The following is an 18233-nucleotide window of genomic DNA, read 5'->3' as shown; positions in this document are numbered from 1 at the left end:
AAAAGACTGAGGTTGCAGACTGGCTGAGTGCCACATTTTGTTGCTTTATGCCTTTTCAATACAATACTGGGTATCACTTTTTGTGTCAGTTTTAACTCCGAATAGTAGGCTATGCCTTTTAGAAAGCATATAGGCTAAATAGGCAAGTTTAAGTTGGGCCATACAGGGATTTTGGGGGGGTAGTGGGGCTCGGCGTCAAGATGTGGTTAATAAATTACCTTTTGCATAATGGATTAAATGGCCTGAAACATTGGACAGCAAATGGCTTTGAGTTCCATACAGCACTAAGTTGGCATATCAGACATGTAATTCACAGGGTCACTGTACTGTCAAGCAACGTTTTCTCTACTACTGTGCTCATCTTCCCCATTCCTTATCACTGCCCCAAGTGTGCGTGCTGTGTTTTATCTCATAATTTTCATTGACTTTTGAGGTCTGCACACTCCCTTTGTTGGGTTTGTATAGCTACCTATCTGAGGGGTGACAGACTGGTTAGCTATTACTTATTAGTGCTTTTCCATGTCACCATGCTACTGTACCGTATATAAACTGAACCACATTAGCTACAATGTGGCAATATACTATAGCTAACTGTATTCTGGTAAAAACCGCCATCAAATTAATATGTCGCTGAGGTAAAAAAAATAAATAAATAAACACAGTAAACGTCCCGTTATCCGAACTGCAGGGGACCGAGGGACTTTCGGACTATTGTTTTTTGGGGGGTATTGGGAGGGCCCTTTGATAACATTAGAAACATGTACATGATCATTGAATAAACACTTAAAACGATATGGGTTATTGTTTTACTACCAGAAATGCATAGAAAAGTAGATGAACAGTTGTAGGCAGGTACAGTACATCCCTACAGTAAGCGAGTTGCGAGTAAGCAATCCCCCTTGTACGTGAGGACTATTTCTTTTTTATTTTAGTGTATTTTCTATTAGTACGCAAATTGAACTCCTTGTAAGCGAGATGGGCAGCGAAGAGTGGCCCAAATCTGGGGTTACCCCGAGTACGTGACATTGCCCCCCCAAGAAGCGATAATGGTAGCCTATGCTCCACCCACCTTCAGCCATATTCTTGTTGATTTAGTTAAGCCATATCCTTGTTGATTTACCTAGTAAAGCCATAATCTTGTTGGTTTACTTCATCTTTGGTAATATGTCCTAGACAGTTTCCCTGTACAGTACAATACTTATGTCTGAAAAGCATCACAAGGGTTGCCCATGAAGGAGGGTGCTGCCCATAAGTAATTTTTCCCATAAGTTTATGTATTCACAGTACGTGAATTCCTAATATGCAACATCCTCTGCCGTCCATATAGGCGCGTAATAGGGGGATGTACTGTACATCCAAGTCCAAAGGCAAGTCGAAACTAGATAAATCCTTAGACAAAGCCCTGAAGAACTGGAAATAATCCCTGAAAAATTCTAAAAACGCCCAGAAAAATTTGAAAATTTTCACATCATCAAATTTGGAGTATTGGGATTTTTGGATTATTGGTGGTTGGATTAGAGGACTTTTACTGTATATACTGTACACACACACACACACACACACACACCAGTGCAGTAGCAAACTGCAAACCATGTACGTATAGTGTAATAATGAAGAGCATAGGCAAGATCTACATGTAACTCTTTTCCATCAACTAAAGGATTGTTTCACTGTGTAAGCTGAGCTTAAAAAGAAGTTGCCAAATGTCGTTCACCCTCTAGTCTCAGAGTTACTGTCCTCTTTTTGCCCCTCTATATAGAGTAAATTGCTTCTTTATTTTGAGCACAGACAGAAGAGTGACAGTAAATATTACGACAAAATAAAGAATATAATAACCAATGGGTGCCGGCATTTCGCACATATTACAACATGTGGAGAGGATGGAGGGTGAAAGATTGACGAAGAGAGTGTATGTGAGTGAGGTGGAGGGGGAAAGAGGGAGGGGGAGGCCGAGGATGAGATGGAGGGATGGGGTGGAAAGGTATATGAGAGAGGGGTGTGTGAGTTGGGAGCAGGGGAGTGAAATGGCGGGGGACAGGGCGACTTGGAGGCGATTTGTTTGTGGCCACCCCAAACGGGATTGAGGCGTCTGGCAATAGATAGATAGATAGATAGTGTGTACACTACTTACGTACATAAACTCACACGACCACCACTTTTACCACCAGTACACAGTATACCTTACTTGCAACTCGCTGCTTTCTGTCTTTGCTTCTTTTGTTTTCTTTTATTTTATTTTCTCCTTTCCGACTCACCCATTTATGAAGCTTTAATGACTGTCACTAAGAAAAAACAGTTTCAAGGTAACAACATTCTTTCACACAGAATCAGGGAAAACAAAGAACGAAATCTTCAGTACGTCATTTTAATGTTTCTCCTGTACTTATACAATATCCCAATATCAACAGCATATATACAGTATATTGGTATCGGTTCGATATTGGAAAAAGTCCAAATATCGGCGTTATACTGTATTGGGTTGGTGAATCGTATCGGTTACAGCACTAGCAGGACCCTCATGGGAAATTGTGCGGCCCGTGATGCATACAACAAGAGTTATGATGACGCCATCTTGAACGCCCCACGAAAACTCAATTGTATCGATGACACACTACTGTACGATTCCTGCGTTCAGGATGCATTTTGGCACACCTACCACTACTTGGAGATGTGCGCCAAGAAAGGCATTGCCCTCAAAGCACAAGAAATTCAAGTTCAGTAGAAGGAAAGTAGAGTTAGTCAGCTTCCACATAAGCTGGGACTCGTACAAGCCCACAGAAGATGGGCTGGCTGCTGTCAGGAACTTCAGTATGCAAGCCAAACCCTTCTTAACAGGCATCCGGTTCTGGCACGGATTTGTTAACCAGGTGGCATCATTTTGGCCAAAGCCCCCATCGGAGCCCTTTAGGAAGCTGTTGCGCAAACCCCAGGGCAAGCGGGTGTACTGGGAAGACTGTCTTCAGGAGAAGTTTCAGCAGGCAAAGGAGGCAGTGTGTCAGGTGACCAAGAATGGCCTCACCTTTAAAGACAAGTGCAGACCCATGATCGCCAAGACGGACTGGAGCAAGGAAAGCATAGGATTTGTGGTTCTTCAGCAGTCCTGGTCTTGCATGTCAACACAGGTTCCCTTCTGCTGCAAGAGTGGGTGGCATCTCGTGCTCTGTGGCAGTTGACACTTGACACCAGCTGAAATGGGATACTCACCTGTGGAGGGTGAGGCATTAGCAGTCGTCTGGTGTTTCCACAAAGCCCACCTCTTCCTACTCGGATGCCCCAACTTAGTCCTAGTCACCAATCATTGTCCCCTTGTCAAGCTCCTAGGAGACAGAGCACTGAAGGACATTGTCAACCCATGGTAGGTAACCTTGAAGGAAAAAACACTGCAGTACAGGTTCCAGGTGAAATATCTTCTGGGAAAATGGAACTGTGCAACCGACTTCTGGTCCCTCTACCCTGCCCTCTGGGTGCGGCCAGACACCACAGATGACGACTTGGCTGATGACCTGGATGTGGCCATTGCTGCGGCCACTGTCACACCTCTCAGCCAGGACAGGTGTATCACCCTGGACAACACAGTGGGCTTCCATGCCACGGCCAATGATCCCATTTACTCCTGGCCAAAGTGTTGGCAGGTGACTGACACATGTAGAGATCACAGGAGACTGCTTGCCTGCATCAGTTCTATGATGTCAGGGACAGGCTGCAGGTGTCGCAAGGACTTGTGACTTACACATTCGACCAGGGGTCTGTCTGCCTGGTTATTCCTAAGACCCTTCGCCACCAGGTGGCAGCCAACCCCCATGCTGGCCACCAAGGGCTCGACAGCATACTAAGAAGAGCAAGGCAGATAGTGTACTGGCCAGGTATGGAGGGCAACCTTCAGTGCTACAGAGTCTTATGAGCCACTTGTAATGCCCACACCCCTTCCCAAGCAGCTGAACCACTTATTCTTATGCCAGTATCAAAGTATCCCTTCCAACACACAGTGGCAGATCTGCTGCAACTAGACAGTCAAGTGTACCTGGCATTTGCCAACAGACTTACAGGATGGCTGGAGATTGCCCATTTCCCAAGCAGCGTCACCTCCAACATGCTCATGGCCCAGCTTCGATAGTACTTCTCATGGTGGGCAGCACTGGAGAGGATCTTCACAGATGGCGGGACCAACCTTGTTAGCGACGACATGTGTGACTTCTTCAAACGGTGGAGGGTGGAGATGCTTCTCTGTCCACTACACACAGTCCAACAGCAGAGCAGAGGGTGCCATAAGTCTGCCAAGAGGCTGTTACAGATGAACACAGGCACCTTGGGCAGTCTTGACTGTGACAAGATGTCAGCAACTCTCCTACAATACTTGAACATGCCCCTGTGCAGGGTCAACAAATCCCCAGCCCAGCTGGTAACAGGGAGACAGCTGCTTGATGGGGTACCCATGACCAGGCATACCAACTACAAGGTGGATATACACTGGCGGCAGATCCTCCATGACAAGGAGCTGGAATTGGCCAAGTCTCACAGCGATGTCACAGAGCACCAGGGAACACCCAACAGCCTTCCCCTACTACTGTACTACCAGGCACCCAAGTGTTGGTGCAGATCCAGTCGACCAGAGTCTGGGATTGACGTGGCGTCATTGTCAAGGCCCTTCCCAAGCACCAGTACGGTATACTGTCAGGGTGTGTGGCAGTGGCTGCCTGTCACTACGCGATCGAAGACACCTATGAATTGTCCAAGATGGGTCCCCTTCGACACCCATGCACTCACCAAACCCCTCTCATGCACCTCTCTGATATCACAGTCACCACTCATGGCAGCCCCCACACCTGGCTCACCACACCCGGTGCATCATATGCCCACACCTGGATCACCACGCCCCACACATCAGACTTCGCTATCTACTCAACATCCAAGGAGAGTGTGTAGGCAGCCTAGGTGGCTCTCTGACTATGTGTAGTATTTAACATCCACTATTATTTTTTTTGTAATGTTCTAATGATGTACCAATCGAAAGTCCCCCCCCCCCCACTTTTTTTCTGTTCAGTCTATCTTGAGATGCATCATTTTGTTTCGTTTTTGAAGGCTCCAACAAGCTTGCATGCATCGGCCTTGCTTACGTAATGACAGCTCTCCATGCTCCTCGATCTCTGGCAGCCTCCCTGTTGAGTCTCTTAACCCTGAGGTCACACTTAATGACCTCGTCCCATGTCTTTTTTGGTCTACCCCTTGCAACCCCACCCCTAATATTAACACTTCTCACTTTCTGCATCCAAATATCATCTACCATCCTCTCCACATGCCCAAACCACCTCAATCTACTTCCCCTCATCACAACACCAATACACTCCAGTCCCATCCTACCTCTCCATCATAAACCTAACCCCCAGGCTTTGCACTCAGGGACGCACTGCACATCCACCTAATCATTGTCATTTCTGTACATTTGAGCCTGCGAATATCCTCGTCCTTATCTGCCTAGGTCTCACTGCCATACAGCATTACACTTCGAACACATGCTGCATACAAAGATCCCTTAGCATGTAGGTAGAGCCTTGTCAACGTCAGGAGAGGCAACAGTTCCCTGAACTTCTTCCAACCACTCCTCACCCTAGCCACAGAGCTAGCTCCAACCCCACCTCTAGCACAAAACATGTCTCCCAAATAACAAAACTCTTCCACACACTCAAGAGACTCACCAGCCAGTTCAATCCTTTCACGCATGACAATCTCCACCTGCTCTCCCCGACACACCACACACATAAAATCAGCATTACCTTGCAGGCTACCTGTAATACCACTATATCTCTTATGCACCCACTTATCACAAACACTGTACAAGATGGAATTACTTCCCACACCCTTGTGGCAAATTGCACACGGCCACTCTCCCTCTTCTTTGACAGTACTGCCCCCAACCCTAGATATCATCACTTTTGTTTTATCTGCATTTACTCATGTCCTTGTGCCCCATATCATCTCTCCCTTTCTTAAATCTTTTCTCCGCCTCCCTTTCATTCTCTGCAATCAACACCAAATCATCAGCATACAACATCTCCCACGGGAGTCCATTTCTGAAGTCACGTGAGAGCTCCAAATACCATGATAAACAACAAGGGACTCAAAACTGACCCCTGATGCACACTAACATTCACAGAAAATTATCTATCTACCTACTGCCAGATGCCTTAATCCCTTAGGGAATGGCCACAAACAAATCACCTCCATGTCGCCCTGTCCTCCGTCATTTCACTGCCCTGCTCCCAGCTCATACCGTCCTCTCTCATATACAGGCACCTCTCCACTCCATCCCATATTTGGCCTCCCCCTCCCTCCCCCCCCCTCCACCTCACTCACATACACTCTCCTCATCAGTCTCTCACTCTTCATCCTCTCCACATGGCTAAACCTCCTCAGCGTGTATCTCCTAACGCTTCCTATTACATCCACATCCACACCACAACGCTCCTTCACTTCCTCATTTGTCAGTCTTTCTCTCCATGTGACTCCACATGCTCCTCTCAAATAACTCATTTCCACTGCTCTCACTCTTGACTTGTGTCCCTCCAACAAGGTCCAAGCTTCACTTTCATCCGTTAGATTTGGTATCATAATACTGTAATGCAGTATCTTTTTTACTTCCATGCTCACTTCCCTGTTTCTTATCACTGCTTTCAAAGAACCAGCAACCTCTCAAGCACTTCACATTCCAAATTTCCCCTTAAACAAGCTCACATTTTCCATTTCCTCCTCATCTAACCTCACTGTATATTCAGTGACTTCATTTCTCTCGAAGACCATAACTTTACTCTTCCCTACATTCACCTTTAGATTCCGTTTCTTACACACTCTCCCAAACTCACTCACCAAGCCTTGCAGCTCCCCTTCGTCTTTACTTAATAACACAGTATCATCTGCAGGCAACAGTACAGGGAGTTTCCACACACTGCCCTCTTTCATTAGGGCTGCTCCAACATCCACTACCCTACCTTGTATCTCTTTTATAACCCCATTCATATACACACTGAACAACCATGGAGACATGACACATCCCTGTTTCAATCCAACCTTCAAATAGAAAAATTCACTCAGTTCACTATCCACACACACAGCAGCCTTAGCACCCTTATACATACTCTTCATGGCACTGAACAACTTCCCATTTACTCTATATATTCTTAATACTTCCACAGTCCTTGTCTATCCACCCTGTCATATGCTTTCTCCAAATCCATGAAGGCTGCATACCCTACAACTTTTTTCCCTTTTCTAGAAACTTTTCCACTAAAGACCTATAAATGAATATCTGATCTTCACTACCTCTTCTCTTCCTAATACCTCCATGTTCTTCTCCAATTAAGTCCTCTGCTATTTCCCTAACTCTGTCAATAATTATCCAACCATATACTTTTCCTGTTACACTAAGAAGACAAACGCCCCTATGATTACAACACACTTCTTTTTCCCCTTTTCCTTTGTACATGGGAATAATTATATCTGACTTCCAATCCTCTGGGACTCTCATCACTCAAATCTCCATTCACTCTTACCTGGGTGTGAGCACCCACATACATGGCCATAACCACCCTAACCAGCCACTCCTCAATCTCAAGCTCTTAATATTTTTGCCAGCCTAACCTGTGTTCATGCCTTCTCTGTAATTTCATGTGTATCTGTCCTATTTTCATTCACTGACAGATATATAACTACCAATATATTATACATTGCAGTTATATACAGTATCTTGGGAGGGGGATGATGTAAAAGCTGGATGATATTTTGGGCAGCTTGGTGGCAGCATCAGAGACCAGGGCCCTACTCGCTCCCACCAGAATGTACTGAGAGACGAGTAAAGGAAGGCTGGACACCCAGTGTTTCCCTGAACCCCCTCCTACGGGGAGGGAATTACGCCATGTCCCCTTTTATCAATTAGGGCTAAGGTGTTACCCCTGGGTAGGGGACTTTAGATTTTGGAGCGTGTAGCACTTTCTGACCGGATGCCCTTCCTGATGTCTACCAACGACCCTTGGGTGGACTCCAACCTCCGACCCTTTGGTCAGAGCGCTCTAACCCAGTGAGCCACAGCTGCTACAACCAGCTAGGTGAAAGGAGAGTGCTACCTCTCTCAGCAGGGCAGCTTACCCAGGTGTGGCAAGAACTCACAACTCTGCAGTAACGAGTCAGATGCTCTACCACTGAGCCACCATGTCCCCCTCTTGTCTCCAATGGGGGCATGGTGGCTCAGTGGTAAAGTGCCTTAGGTTAGGTTAGGTTAATTTACCATAAAATAAATTAGGGATAAGTTTCAGGGAGACATGGACCACCTCTTAAAAAGTAAAAAAATTTTCTCCTTATCTTTTAATTGATTCAGTGCCTTTGTAAAGGTGTACAGAAGTGTGTATTCGAGTGCAATGAGGAGCCACAAATAAACAGGGAAAATACAATTAATTAAGGGATGGGTTAGGTTAGGTTGAGTTCGAATAAATCAGGCTGGGTTAAATTATGAAAATTTTGGCTAGCCTTGGATAAATCATAGCCTAACTGATAAGGGTACTTTTCTGCTAAAAATGGCATTTTAAGATCACATCCATCTGTCTTTGGCGCACTACAAGGTGGCGTGAGTCTTCGTGTCAATGGGGATTGTAAGCAAAGGTCACTTTTTTAAACTCACCACAAATAAAAAATAAAAAATAAAAATGAAACTTAAAAGCACACTCATTTTCAAAGAATCCCATCATCTCATGAAGGACTCTGGCAAAGAAAAAAACAAAATAAGATGGTCTTATTCTCCCTGAATATTGCCGGTAAATATTTTTAAATCCTAAAGGAGACTTAAGACCACCTTATTTTGCAGTACTGTTTTTTTCCTTACCTTAGTTCTTCGTGGAACTCGTTAAGTATTTCCTGATTGCATTTTCAGGTTTCAAAGTTTTTACTTCTTTTAAAAGTGGTGAAAAGTGTTTAAAAGGGTTGTGTTTTACAGGCAGACACAATCTTGTAGTGCGCAAAGACAGATGGAGACCATCTTAGAACACATTTCTGAATGAAAATACCCTTATCAATGCAATTTCATCCAAACCTAACCCAAATTTCTGTAACTTAATAATTTTTATCCTGACCTAACCTAATCTAACCTATCCCATATTGAATCATAATTATTTTCCTTGCTCATTGATGGATCTTCTTCATATATGAAAATGTACCGTACTTCTGAACCCTTTTATGAAGTTACTGAATGAGTTCAGTTTGGTAAAATAATAGTTAACTTTTAAAAGGTGGTCCTATGACTCCTTAAGGATTACCCAAAACTGGTAAAATTATTGTTTAAGTCCCCAACTCCCCTTTAATTTTATTTTTTCAGAAACCTATTGATTTTAGTGTTTTCTGTAGAATTTTTATTACCGATTTTATCACAAATTACCCATTTTCGAGTTTTGCCCCCCCCCATTTCCCCACTTCAACCCCCCCCAAAAAGGGCATCTTGTGATATAATCGGCAATAATAATCATAATGAAATCACTAAAATAAGTTAAGAAAAAAGAATTCTATATCTGATTAACTGTGTTTTTTTCATTAACCTAACCAATCAAACCTAACCTTTGTATGAGACTGTGCTGTATTAACTGAAGTAACTTTGCCATTTTTTTCATTAACCTGACCTAACCAATCAAACCTAACCTTGTATAAATCCTTGCTGTATTAACTAAACTAACCTTAATTTACGATGAATTCGAAAAACCCACAGTCACAATTCAGACATCTGCACTGGACGGTCACCATAGCTAGACTAAATTCAAATTCATGTGAAGGGCGTTCTTTTCCTGTTTAGAGAAATTACATTTGAAATGACTGGCCTAAAACAAAGGAAACTGTAAGAAGATCACTCATTGGCCATAGTCCATGACTCATTCAAAATGACTGCCCTCAGCATCAGGTTGCTTACTGGCCACCACTCATGGCCAGTAAAGTGCAGTGGAAACCAACGTATGCACGCACTCATGACTCACCAGATCTGGCTACGACAAGACCACCTTCCGACCAGAATTTCAGAAAAAAAAAAAAAAATCTATCTATCTATCTATCTATTGCCAGACGCCTCAATCCCATTAGAGGTGGCCACAAACAAATCGCCTCCATGTCGCTCTGTCCCCCACCATTTCACTGCCCCGCTCCCAACTCACCCCTCCCCTCTCATATACCTCTCCACCCCACCCCTCCATCTCATCCTCGGCCTCCCCCTCCCTCTTCCCCCCTCCACCTCACTCACATACACTCTCTTTGTCAGTCTTTCACCCTCCATCCTCTCCACATGGCCAAACCACCTCAGTGTATTCCTCCAAATGCTTCCTACCACATCCACATCCACACCACAATGCTCCTTTATATTCTCATTTGTCAGCCTGTCTCTCCATGTGACTCCACAGGCTCCTCTTAAATAACTCATTTCCACTGCTCTCACTCTTGACTTGTGTCCTTCCAGCAACGTCCAAGCTTCACTTCCATATGTTAGAGTTGGTATCACAATACTGTCATGTAGAAACTTTTTCACTTCCATGCTCACTTCCCTTCTGCTTATCACTGCTTTCAAGGAACCAGCAACCTTTCTTCCCTGCTGTACCCTTTCAAGCACTTCACCCTCCAAACCTCCATCCTTACTCATCACACTACCCAAGTACTTAAACATACTCACATTTTCCAATTCCTCACCATCCACCCTTGCTGTACATTCACTGACTTCACTTCTCTGCATTGTCATTGAGTTGCAGTGGTAAGTGTTGGTACTCAAAGTTTTTGTCAACGAGAGAACTATCCATTGGCGAACAGAAAAATAATGAATTCCGTTCGGGGTTGAAATGATAACAGAACCCCAAAATTCAACATTTAAGAGATGGTCTTCTATCTCCTTGAAGATTACCAAAATAAACTAGTAAGATACAGAATCATTGTTGCAGACCAACTAATGTTGCTTACGTTTAGTTTTGTTAGGCTTGGTTTGCAAGTTCAACAGAGGTTCTATAATTAGTAACTCCAAAATTACACATCTCTGCAACTATTAACACCTATCAGTTTGATACGCAGCTTATATTTCAGAGCGTAAAGCAAAATCATCTACTGTATCATATAAGTGGGAGTACTTTAGTTTCACAAAATTAGTAAACTACCCGGTACTTCCTTTTCTGAGGATCTTTTACAAGCTGACAATCTGATGTGGCTGACTAGACTACAGCATGAACACTGACGTTGCTCTCCATTTGCCGTAGTTAACTAAACCAAATACAAATGACTACCCCTTAAGGGATTATGACGTCTGCCTAGAGATATACAGAACACTAAAGAGCCATACAAATTAAATTCTTAAGATTAAGAGAACTTACCTGTAATGCCTTCTGTTTGTTATGAACAAAACATAAATAACACTGGACACTCCAAAACTGGGATTAGAATAACTGATCTGGATTATACCTATTTTAACGTCCTCTCATTAGCACAGACAACCACTTACAGCAGATGGAGGAAATTTCTCAACAGGGTCTGCACTCTGCATGTGCTATTGTGGTCGTCATTAGTTTTCACTGAAGACGGAGATTTTCATAAATTTTCGCAAGCTAAAGATTGTCTCATGTATTGCTTGTTATGGAACACCCAAGACATACCAGTGTTTTAAACAATATTATCTCCTTGTATAGTATGGATATATAGCTACTAAACACCTCAATGATTGCGTATGTGCCGATGTATTCTCTCCTAGGTTTTCGTTCGGTGTGGTTCGCTCACAACACTGAAGCTATATACAAACGAGATACGCCCTTCATTGTTTGGCGCTCTAGGCGCAATGTTCAGCATTCACTTCAATCATCAATGAAGTTGGACGACTGAACATCGAAATAGGAAAGGAAATTAAACGTAGGAAACGACTAGACAAAGGAAAAACAAATGATCAGAATGGAAGTGAGACTTAACACTATGCATGTTGTACAAAAAAAAAAAAAAGTACAGTACAAAATCTGATTAAGGAAGAAATACGTAAATACGAATTTCTCAAATGAAATATAGCAGGATAGAAAAAAAAAAAAAAGATGAACAAGAGAGGCAAAAAATAAGATAAACTATAAAAACATACAGCAAAACAGGACACTAACAGGAAAAAGCAAGCGAGGAGGTATATATATTCTGAGGAAAAAAGGAGGGGGAAGGGGGCAGGATGGCTCTGTGGTAGAGCGCCTGACTAGCGTACTCCTAGATCAGAGTCGAGAGTTCACACCTCGCCCGGATAGATGCCGTGCCCTGCTGGGAGATGTAGCGCTCTCCCGTCACCTAGCAGGGCTATATGAACTATCAAGGTCTAGCTCGGAGAATTCATTTCCCCATACTGAAAAAAAAAAAAAAAAAAATCTGGAAAAATGTTTACAAAAAACAAGAGAACAAAATAGGCTACGCATTGCCTGGAGTGATACAATATAATAAAACGGTCTGCTTTAACCCACACTATTATAGTACTATGGCCCCTTCCTCCTTCCCCACATGCTGGAATTTCGGTGCTACTGATGTATTTGTAGGCCACACATCGGTGCTGCGACTCGAGAAACGTCTGAAGTCTGGGAGATTAAAGTCCACTGTTAAAGAGCTGGAAACCATGTGGGAAAAGAATTCCACAACTACGTCCCGTGCAAAATTAAGTAAGTTTATATTGACAGGGTTACCGTTTTCTCTCAATGCGTTTGTTGGTCGTTCTCTTTTTTACCAGAAGTAAAGGAAACTAAAATAATTTGCTCATCCAACCACCCGCGTTGCATAAATTCGCTCGGGGTATTGCTTCCTTAGGGAAATCACTAGACATTTGGCGGCTAGAGACAATAGGGTATCTGTCGGCGGCCACCACACCCTGCAGGCTGTATAACGCTCTTAATTCTGAAGGTCTCCCATTGTATCGTCAGCTGTCTGGTTATCGCCCCTTTGGTTTATTTTTGCTGGCTTGTGTAATTATTAAAATGTAAAATCGTGATGGGTTGGAAGATATTTTCACTCTGTTAGGTGGTGGCGACCATCATCCACTCACGTGATATAGTGCTGCCAGATTCTTCCTTCACCTATATCATTCTTTTTCTGTCTGTGCTCATCTCTTCCTATTTCTTCCTTTTCTTTCACCTTTCATTACCGGTACTCTTTCTTTTTCAGGTGGTTTTACATTGAGTGACCAACCTAATGGTTTCCTGTGAGCCAGGAAACCATTTACAATGCTGGGTGATAACCATCTAACCAACCCATACATGTTCCCTACGTGTCAACGTGTGGGTTAGCGGAGGCAAAGTCCATATAATATTATATGGACTTAGTGCCCCCTCCCACTAAGACAAACGGCCACCCCATACGGGATTATGGCGTCTGGCTATACTGTAGATAGATAGATAGATAGATAGATTCCAGTTTCGGCTGATGCTCTAGTCTCAGCCCATAGTACTCGATTTGTATAAAGCTATGTTCTTTCCCCCACGCATTGTTTTCCTGTGCGACGAATAGGCCTACCGAATCGGCGGTCGTTTACCGAAGCGGCACTTTAATAGGAAAATGTTATATATTTTTTCACCATATAGGTTCATACACACCTAATTATCTGATAGCCGCTAAAATAATTGTGCTTAATTTAACTATTGAAATTAATTTCACTAAACAATGAGGATTCAGAGGGAAAACGTGCTAAAGTTAGCGAGTACTTCACTTATAGATCGACAACACACCTTGACAGACTTCTACTTTGCATAAATATTGTTTTACAATACAAATAAAAGTATATGCGTGTTAAATTATTAGCTACACAAACTGGAAGTGTCGATTATCGAGCTCCAATAACTTTTGCATTGAATCATAAAAAAAAAATAAAAAAAAAATTTCAGATATAGGTGTGTATGAATGAATCTGTATGGTGATACATATAATAATTTCCAATTAAAAGTGCCGATCTGTATATGGATAGGGTAATAAAAGAGATACAAAGTAGGGCAGCCAGTGGATGTTGGAGTGGCCCTAGTGAGAGAGGATAGTGTTTGGAAACTCCCTGTACTGTTGTTTGCAGAAGATACTGTGTTGTTAAGTGACGACGAAGGGGACCTGCAAGGCTTGGTGGATGAGTTTGAAAGTGTAAGAAACGAAATCTAAAGGTGAATGTAGGGAAGAGTAAGGTGATGGTCTTTGAGAGAGGTGAAGCCGGTGAATGTATACTGTAGTGAGGTTAGATGGTGAGGAGATGGAAAATGTGAGTACGTTTAAGTACTTGGGGAGTGTAATGAGTAAAGATGGAAGTATGGAGGGTGAAATGCTTGAAAGGGTACAGCAAGGAAGAAAGGTTGCTGGTTCCTTGCATGCAGTGATAAGAAACGGGGAAGTGAATATGGAAGTGAAAAAGTTACTGCATGACAGTATTGTGATACCAACTGTAACGTATGGAAGTGAAGATTGGACGTTGTTGGAAGGACACAAGTCAAAAGTGAAAACAATGAAAATGAGTTATTTAAGAGGAGCCTGTGGAGTCACATGGAGAGAGGCTGACAAATGAGGATATAAAGGAGCGTTGTGGTTCTTACCTAATTGTTCTTACCTAATTGTATCTTTACAGGAATGAGTCAAGCTCGTATTGTCCCGTGTCTTAGACCATATTTATCGTACATATCCTTAAATTTGTGAATTGTTTTGGCACACACTATTTCATTCGGTAGTGCATTCCATTGATCAATTGCTCTGTTTGGGAAACTGAATTTTCTTACGTCTTTATCACCTCTCTTCTTATGCAGTTTTTTGCAGTGTCCTCTTGCTGATGCTTCTCCATATGTTAAGTAATCATTTATGTCTATTTTCTCCTTTCCTGATATGCACTTATATAGCATTATCATGTCACCTCTTTTCCTTCTCTCCTGTAGTGTTGGTAGATTCAGTTTATTTAGTCTTTCTTCGTAGCTTAGGTCCCTTAAGCTTGGTATCCATCTTGTAGCGGCCCTTTGAACTTTTTCAATCTTGTCTATATGCTTTTTGAGATGAGGACTCCAGACTACTGATGCATATTCTAGGGTTGGTCTAATGAATGATGTTATTATCCTTTTTAGCATGTCTTCATTTATGTATGTGAATGCTATTCTCATATTTGCAAGCAGTGTATACATGTTCCGTACCTTCTCGCTGACGTGGTCAGCCGGAGATAGTCTGTTATTGATAATCACACCTAGGTCTTTCTCTCTTTCTTATGTGTATAGGGTTTTATTTCCTAACTTATAATCCCAATCAGGTCTTTTTCCACTTTTACCAAACTTGATTACATGACACTTGTCCACATTGAATTCCATTTGCCATGTACTACTCCATTCATGAAGTTTATTTAATTCTTCTTGTAGCTCCCTACAAGAGTCTGTGCTAGTAATTCTCCTTTGTATTTTTGCATCATCTGCAAACATATTCAGATAGCTCTCATTTCCAGTGTTACTGTTTATATCATTTATGTACACTAGAAACATGATTGGTGCCAGCACCGAACCCTGTGGTACTCCACTAGTCACTTCTTTCCATGATGAGTAGTTTCCTCTTAGTACTGTCCTCATTTCTCTTTTTATGAGAAAGTCTTGCATCCAACAAAACAGTTTGCCTCGAATTCCTCCTTGATGGTACAGCTTCCATAAAAGTCTTTGGTGTGGTACTGTGTCAAAAGCTTTCTTGAAATCTAAATAGATACTGTCCACCCATCCTTCCCTTTCCTGTATTGTGTTTGTTACTCTGTCATAGTAGCTCAACAGATTGGTAACACATGATTTTCCTTTTCTGAAACCAAACTGTCTTTTTGTTATCATACTGTGTTTTTCTAGATGATTTACCCAAGCTTTTCTTATAAGTTTTTCTAATACCTTGCTTACAACACTAGTCAGTGATACTGGTCGGTAGTTGAGAGGATTTTGTCTATTTCCTTTCTTGAATAAGGGGACTATATTTGCTTTTTTCCAAATATCAGGTAGTTTCCCTTGACTCAAAGATTTCTTGAAAATTAAAAATAATGGTTTACTTAACTCCTTTGCACATTCTCGTAACACTCAACATGAAATTTCATCAGGACCACTTGCTTTTTTTCTCTGTCTAATCTACTTAACTCCTCTTGTATTACTTTTTCTGCTATTTGTATATCTGGTAGTATGTGTGGACATGCGTGTTCCACATAGTTCATTCATTCATTCATTGAGAGACGCCATGTATCCCAGACAGGGTGGCCAAGGGCTTAGAGTTAATTGTTTTACAGGGAGGGGCACTAATCCTCCACCAACCCCACTTGACGTAGGGATGCCAACAGCATCTGGTGTTCCCAGGCGGTCACCCATCCAAGTACTAACCAGACCCAACGTTGCTTAACTTCGCTGATCGAACGGGAAGCGGTGTACTCAACGTGGCATAGTCCCTCTCAAAATTTTTTTCTTCTGTAAAAACTAATTGGAAATTCTTATTTAGTGCTTCACAAATATCTTTCTCTTGTGTATAAGTGATTCCCTCGTCCGTGATGGATTGTATTATATCTTTTACTTTGGTTTTGCTTCTGATATAGCTGTAAAACAGCTTTGGTTGATCACTACTTTTATTTATTATATCCTCCTCAAACTGTTTTTGGGCTTCCCTCCTTATTCTTGTATAGTCGTTTCTTGCCTGTTTGTAATTATTATACGCCCTTTCACTATTGTGTCTTCTGTATCTATTCCACAACAAATCTCTTCTTTCTTTTGATTTTTTACATTCTGTATTGAACCATTTCTGTATTTTCTTATCTGCTTCTTTGTGCTGTGGGATGTACTTCTGGACTCCTATTTCATAAAATTCACAAAATTTTTTATATACAGGATTTAAATCTTGTCCTCTAAGCTCATTTTCCCAATCAACTTCTAAGAAATACTTCTTTAGGTCTTGATAATTTCCCTTTTTATAGTTTAGTCTCATTTTGTAACTGTCAGTGCTGTTTACTATTAGTCTCATTTTGTAACTGTCAGTGCTGTTTACTATGTCATATGCTATCCTGAAGTTATAATTTAGTACTGCATGATCGCTTTTGCCGAGTGGAGGGTGATATATTAAACTGTCAATGTCATTTTCTTGCCTAGTAAATATTAGATCTAGCACTGAAGGTACATCAAGTCCTCTTTTTCTAGTGGTTTCCCTCACGTGTTGCGTTAAGAAAAACTCTTGTACGAGATCCAGGAGCTTTTGGTCCCAGCAGCTTTCTTGGCTATTTATATCTAGAGTATTCCAATTTATATTTGTATTGAAATCCCCAGTTAGTATAATTCTTTCCGATTTCTCTTCCATTTTATGTAGCAAGGATCTTATACTCTGAATTGTACTCTCTGCCAGGTCCTCATATTCGTCTCTTTCCCATGTGTTTGATCTGGGTGGCATATACAAATTGGCTACAATTACTTTACCTTCAGATGTGTCGATCTCTACTGCAATCAGTTCTACTTGTGATGGTATATCTAGGTTTATTTCCTTGACTTTTAGATTTTTCTTAGTTAATATTATAATTCCTCCTCCTTTTTTTAAATTTCTGTCTCTTCTCCATATATTGTATTCCTCTAAGTTTAGTATGTCATTGGATATCCTTGGTGTTAATTTTGTCTCAGTTAGGCATATTATTTGTGGTTCATTTTCTCTGACATAATCATTCATCTCTAGTAATTTAGATACCATTCCATCCACATTTGAGTACATCAACTTTATCATCTTGTTTATATACTTGTCATGACATGGTTCTACTAACTTCCTCCTTTTTCTTCCATCCTGTTTGTGTACCACTTTCGTACCTGCAATCCTATTACTTTGTAAAAAAAAATTCTTCTTGTCCTCTTCTGATCTTCCCTCATTTTTTGTTTTTGCTTCCTCCCTTTTCTCTTTCAGTAATTCCAGTTCCTCTTGTGTTAGACATCTTTTTATCCATACATTTTTGAACTCCTCTTTTTCCATAAGATTCTTTGCATTTTTTAGTATCTCTTCCACAGTGTTTACACTCTGGAAAGTCACCTTTAGAGGTCTTGTCTTGCTTTTCTCGTATTTCCCTAACCTTTTGTGTTCCTCTATGTCTTTACTACAGATTTCCTCTGATACTTCTTTCAGTAAGCTCATTACATTTGCCATCTCCTTTTTGTCTCTAGTGATTTTGTTTTTAATTTCTTCCTCTTCTATACCAGTGATTACTATTGATTTATTTATTTCTACTGAATCTCTGA

At 41.7% G+C, this 18233-nt stretch overlaps 1 pseudogene; it reads right to left on the bottom strand.

Moving 5' to 3' along the window:
* Positions 1 to 16306: 16306 nt before the first annotated feature.
* On the bottom strand, positions 16307 to 16425 carry LOC145397933 (5S ribosomal RNA; annotated as a pseudogene).
* Positions 16426 to 18233: the final 1808 nt, after the last annotated feature.

Source organism: Coenobita brevimanus, chromosome 43 (assembly GCF_032717465.1).
Source record: "Coenobita brevimanus isolate Jiangsu-jjx chromosome 43, ASM3271746v2, whole genome shotgun sequence".
NCBI lineage: Eukaryota > Metazoa > Arthropoda > Malacostraca > Decapoda > Coenobitidae > Coenobita > Coenobita brevimanus.
Note: the sequence above shows the minus strand (reverse complement) of the source record. Positions and strands in the feature narration are given on the sequence as shown.